At 45.1% G+C, this 6,000-nt stretch overlaps 1 long non-coding RNA gene across 1 annotated transcript; it reads right to left on the bottom strand.

Annotated features, from left to right (window-relative positions):
* Nucleotides 1–4,794: 4,794 nt before the first annotated feature.
* LOC133712421 (uncharacterized) lies at nucleotides 4,795–5,602 on the bottom strand. Its single transcript, XR_009847390.1, has 3 exons — nucleotides 5,355–5,602; nucleotides 5,219–5,255; nucleotides 4,795–5,046 (listed from the first exon to the last, which is right to left on the bottom strand). It is a non-coding gene; the product is annotated as an uncharacterized LOC133712421 (long non-coding RNA).
* Nucleotides 5,603–6,000: the final 398 nt, after the last annotated feature.

Below are 6,000 nucleotides of genomic sequence, written 5' to 3'. Positions count from 1 at the left end.
CCCCCTACTGGGCCTCCTCCAGCCCAGAGCATGCTCTCCTTAATCAACCTCCCCAACTGGGCTGACGAACTCCGTCCCTTCGACGGAGTCGCCGAGGATTATGAACGCTGGTAGGAAGAAGTTTTCGTTAACTGCTGGACTCTACCAGATGATGAACTCTTCTCGACAATGTTTCGCCACTTGGCCTACCCCTTCGCGACTGACTCATAAATACTCGCTCGCTTCCCTGACTGCGAAGCACAACCACCGCGACCTGTGCAAGCTCCGCGACCCGCTCAAGCCGGCATTATCATCCGCGAACCAACACAAGAGGTAACTTCTTTTCTGTCTTAATAAACTTCAGCCCTCTTACCTTCATTGTCCTAACCGATACTTTATACTTTGTTTCAACGGATAAATCTGAGAATCAGGGGTGCACCACCGTCTGGCGGTCAGCCTGCCGATACTTCCTCAGCCTCCACAGGTCAGGCCGCAAAGCAAAAAGTTGTAGCGGTGGAACCTGATGTCGCAGACTCTTTTGACGACAAAGATCCTGAAGAGGTAAGACACTTTACATAACTTGTCTTTATTTTTAGCTTTGACACCCTTCACGGTATCAATTTGATTCCCAATTCTCACCAGGTCACTGCCGCTCTGGCCCGCAAATGCAGTCGTTCTGACTCTTGGAGCGACCCCTGGGAGGACGATGAACCACTCGCCTATCAACTGGTATTTTTGTAATTTCAATGAGTAATAAAGTTGTTGCTTTGTTCCTCTCTTCAACCTATAATGTTTCTCACTTACAGGTTCGTCATAGGACTACGAGCCCTTCGAGGCAGAGTGGGGAAGGCCCTTCTAATACTGGGGTGGAAGCGGCCTCTTCACAGGCCCAAAGGCCCTCAAGCCCAATCGCTCCCAGCATCAAGTCCATGCTGCAGAACCTCCATCGTCGTCCCCGGTGTCGGTCTAGATAATCGACGACAGTTTTCCTGAGGCTGAGGAAAGGATCCCTCCTCCTGACGCTCCCAACGAGGAACCACTAAGGACTGGAATTTTAGAGCAAGTAGTGCTTGACTATACTCCTGATGCTGTCATGGGTGACCAAGAACAGGCAGAGACAGACATGTCGGTCCCCACAGTCATTGCCCAGGATGTTCCCATTACCGCCCCAGCGCCACCTGCTGATGAGGTACCTTTTATCCCAAACTTACCACTTGCCCTAGTTCGCTTAACTTAGATTTCCTTGACTTTTGAAATTCTTCCCTCAGGGTCAAAGCCCTGTCCGAAATGAGGAGGTAGCAATAACCGCTGAGGAGAACGCTGGCGAGGGTTATATTGACCCAAACCTGGTGGATGAAGCCGATAGCGATCCTGCCTCCTATGCCCCCCAAGTTCATGAGGTAGCAGCAGAAGTGGATCCTCAACTGGTACCTGAGGTGGTAGGTCCGGTCGCGGAGCCTCTTGAGGTCCCTGTCGTTGTTGCTCCTGTTCCGCCACCAACGCCTTATGCCGAGCCTTCCAGATCAGAGCGGCTAGCTCGCGTCCTTGAAATAACTCCTCCTGGCGTCGTGGAGGATGCAAGGGAAAGTTTTCGCCTACTCATGGGTCATGACTTACTAGCGCCTGGCTCATCCGCGTGAGCTTTAGAATATCTCAGAGTACTTCGCCGCAAACGCGCCATTTCTGAAGCTCAATTCCTCGCCACAGACAAACTGCGGGGTGACCATCCAAAGTGGTGCAGGCGCAAAGCGGCCTCGGAAGAGTGGGTCAGACAGGCCTAGACACATTACCAAGCCCGCGTCCAACAGATGGACGCTCTGCGAGATTCTTTGGGGGAACAGGCCGTTTCCCTCAGAGATTTGGAGCTCGAGGAGAAACACCTCAAATCTCAGATCCGGGATCTTCAGGCCCAATTGGCCACCGTGAGGGCTAGAATCGCTCATGAAGAAGCCCAATTGGAGCAACCCCTAGCCGCTTCTGAGGTGCTATCTCAAAATTTGGATCAGGCCCATGGAGCGGCCCAGCAAGCCGAACATGACGCTATCCAAGCTGGCTTCCATCTGGACGATCATCTTCTTTGCTTGACTTACGCGGTCCAGGGGCTTTAGGCCTCTAGCAGTAGGCCCATAATTTTTTTTTTTTTTTGTAATTTAAATTAGTCCAGTAATAGTATTATTTATTTAGCCCACTTACTGGCCCAAAATGCGCTTGTGTCTTCGTACTCGTCAATATCTTTAAATCCATCTTAATTGCAAATTAGAACGGTTCAGAACAGATAATCTAGAAACTGAGCGGTTATCTCCTTGAAGACCGTTCCGTTCCCCACGCGTCTTTAATTTTCCTTCATTTCCGAGATCTCAGCATTTACTTTTATTAATGGCGTTGATCACCCTTCAACCGTCCATCCAAGGGCCGAGGCCACTCAGATTGGCCCTATATATACATGTACTTTGGTGTTAATGTTTGTGACCGAGAGGTCTATTTAACGTTAAAAATAGAGAGTAAGAGAGAAAGGGAGAGAGACACAAGAAATATAGTGGTTCGTCTCCCGCCTTAGCGGGAGACTACGTCAACTTGAAAGCTTAACTAGTGTGTGTTGGGCCTTGCGGCCCAAAGGGATTACAAGAGATGTAATGGGATGGATGTTTAAGTGGGAGGAGTCTCCTTTTATAGGGGATGGAGGCTCCTTCCTTTACATGTTTTCCAATGTGGGATGCTAAAACCACTATTCTAGTGTAGAAATGCCTATTATGGAGGCAACTTGGCAAGGCCGGGAAGGTGGCTTCCCGGTGAGGTATTGGCCTCTTCCGACTACCGTGGCGTAGCTTGGACATCGGGCTATGGGATGCATGTCTCGGTTGGGTCCCACCATGGCTTGTGGGCCCCCCCAAGAGGGTGTTACTTATGCTTGGTGATGTAGAAAATAGCCTTGCTAGTAGAGGTATCTACATTTGGGGATGAGAAAATCAGAACCATGGCTTACCCAGAAATGGCCTTGCAAGCCCTACTTCTCTTCCTTCTTTTCCAAAAATCTTCTCCCCACGACCTCACCTCTAGCCTCTAGATCTTAGGCCTTATGGCGAAATCTCAAGCCTGAGATAGGCTTTATGGCTTAATCTCAGGCCAGCCGTGTGTCTTTGGCTTCTGAAAGCCTGGATGGACCTCCCAGGCTTTGGATAGGTTGAAGAACACGAGGAGCTCCTAGCACGGGATACCACCTTCTGGGGATTCATCCTCTTGAGGTTCCCTTGCGCGGAGCATGCCGGAAAAGCGTGGGAGACGCTCTTCTTCGATGCCCCACTTCCTGGGCTTGACGGACCGAACTTCCGTTTCGCCCCTAAGATGAATGGGGCAACTTGGCTTCGCTAACCTCTGATGTCCATCTTTAATGAGGCCTTTGGCCTGAAGGATGGACAACTGGAAGGGTTGGGATGAACGCGAGCGCTTCCCTTCCCATCCTTCGAGTACAGACGATAGTGGCTGCCAAGGTTCAAAGAGAGAAGGGTGAAGAGACAAAGGCCAATCGCTGAGCTCCTCTTGAAAGAAGATCCAGAAGACTTGAAAGCTTGGTTTTAGAATTTGTAGTTTTGCAATTGTATCTTGCGAATGTACTATATTGCTTTTGGCCGCAAAGCTACTTTATGAATACAATAATATTTTGCCACTTTCAATCTTCTAATGTATAATATAAAGCCTCTGGTATAGGCCTTGTCACATATATTTTTAACACTCGTTGTCAAAAAAGAATAAGAATAAGAGTTGTGAAAAGCGAAAACAAAGCCCAAAAATTTGTACCTTTTGTCAAAGGGCCGCGAAAACAAAGCCCATATGTATAGTTGTTGCCCCTAGTCTTGCTAGGCGAAGCGAGTACATTTGAGTGGGGCCACGAAGGAGGCCCAGACGAAGATGAGGACGCGAGCAGAGAAAGACTATGGTTGCCCCCCTGTCCCGGTGGCCGGGATATCAGGTGGATCTTCAAATTCCCAAACACTGAGGTAGTATTTCTTTAGAAAACGACCATTGATAGGGTTCTGTGAATATCGCCGTCCAAATCTTTAAGGTGAAAGGCCCCTTTTTCCAAAATCTTGTGAATGACAAAGGGCCCTTCCCATCGCGGTGTCCATTTTCCACGACCGGCCAATTTCTCACCTAACTGCAAAACTGCCTTCCAAATGAGTTCACCCTCCTTATAGCTGCGGTCGCGCGTCCGCTTGTCGTAGGCGCGAGCGACGCGTTGCTTTTCAATCACTAAACTGTCCAAAGCCTCTAATCGCTTCTCGCTAATATCTTCATGCTCTTGCCACTTGGCCTGGACATAATCTTCGCCAATTAGATGATGTTGGTCTTGGACCCGCAGAGACTGGACTTTGATCTCCAAGGGTAATATCGCGTCGTGACCGAACATGAGAGCATAGGATGTCGTGGCGGTGGGGCTACGCTTGCACTACTACAAAAACTACATATAAGGACACTGGAAAAGAGTCCTCTAATACATTTAAGGACTCTCTAAAAAAGAGTCCTCTATCCAGCAGTCATTGTAAGTCATATACAAGGACACTGGAAAAGAGTCCTCTTTTCCCTACTAGAACACTTAAACTGTGTCCTTAAAAGTCCAAATCAAGTGTCCTCGTATACAATAGAGGACACATAAAATGTGTTCTCATATCAAGAAAAATGTGTCCTCTATTGTATACGAGGACACTTGATTTGGACTTTTAAGGACACAGTTTAAGTGTCCTAGTAGGGAAAAGAGGACTCTTTTCTGGAAAAGAGGACTCTTTTCCGGAAAAGAGGACTCTTTTCCAGTGTCCTTAAATGTTGAAAACCATGCAAAAAAAAAATATCACAAGCATTCTTAAAAGCACCAAAAGCAATATATTAGTTACCAAAATACACTATTACAATATGTATACTAATTAAGATCCGATCTAAGGAGAATCAACTACAAAGAAATTTACAAAGTATAGTAACTACTATACTAATTTTCTCATTAGGTATGTTCTATAAACCTTGAATAGATGCAAAGCTACAGGAACTCCAATGATCTGCCCTTGGCAAAATAAGAACCTAAACAAACAAGTCAATAAACAGATATTTAGATAATTGATACAATGTCCTTAAAGTCTCAAACTGCATATTAGGAGTTTGCAGAAAACACAAAAGAGCAAGCAGTCAATATCAGATAGTATCAACTTGGCAAATCCAAATATGTAAGAGAGAGGTTACAAAGGAAACTTACTTTGTAGTAACTCCCTTGAGCAAGATCAATGAATTTTCTACCAAAAATAATGTCAAATGAGCAACAATTAGTCACCATTTTAGGCTTGTTGAGCAGCTGTAATAACCAACCAGAAATGAGTGCAGACCATCATTACCTCAAGGATGTACCAACATTGAGATTTCCCATTTCAAATTTCAGAGATAGGAGGATATCAGCCTCCATCTTGATCAGCTAAACAATCACCAGAAAATTATAATTAGTATGAATCCTATCTATGAGGTGCAAAAGGACCTACTAATTGATTAAGAGAGATTCAACCGCAAAGAAAAGATCAAATACATGTTTTTTAGTGAAGTTGAAGTAAGTTTAGATGTGGAGTTTAGGTAACTTTAGCTTTCTGCTCCTTACATACAGGTCCTACTTTTAGTCAGGAATCGAGCAAGATCAACCACCTTTGGTTCCTGTGGTGAAATTTGGGGAAGAAGAAAAAAGTCATTTCATATGATCCATTAGAAAACAAACCATTATAGTTAAATGCGTCCATTATCATCACAATTAGAATTTAAAACTTGAGTGACATTCACTTATATTTAAGATGGAGGTAGTTGAAAACAAACCATTATAGCTCTGCCAAACAAGTTGAAAACATAACGCTACTGACAAAAAAAAATGAAAGTTGAAAATAACTAAATGGCAAATACTTAATACTTAAAATGAAATATATATATATATATATATATATATATATATATATATATATGCTCTGTAGGATTGTTACAAAGAGATTGTTACCTCAACTG

The sequence above is a fragment of the Rosa rugosa genome, chromosome 5 (assembly GCF_958449725.1).
Source record: "Rosa rugosa chromosome 5, drRosRugo1.1, whole genome shotgun sequence".
NCBI lineage: Eukaryota > Viridiplantae > Streptophyta > Magnoliopsida > Rosales > Rosaceae > Rosa > Rosa rugosa.
The sequence above is the reverse complement of the archived record's forward strand: the minus strand, read 5'-3'. Positions and strand labels throughout refer to the sequence as shown.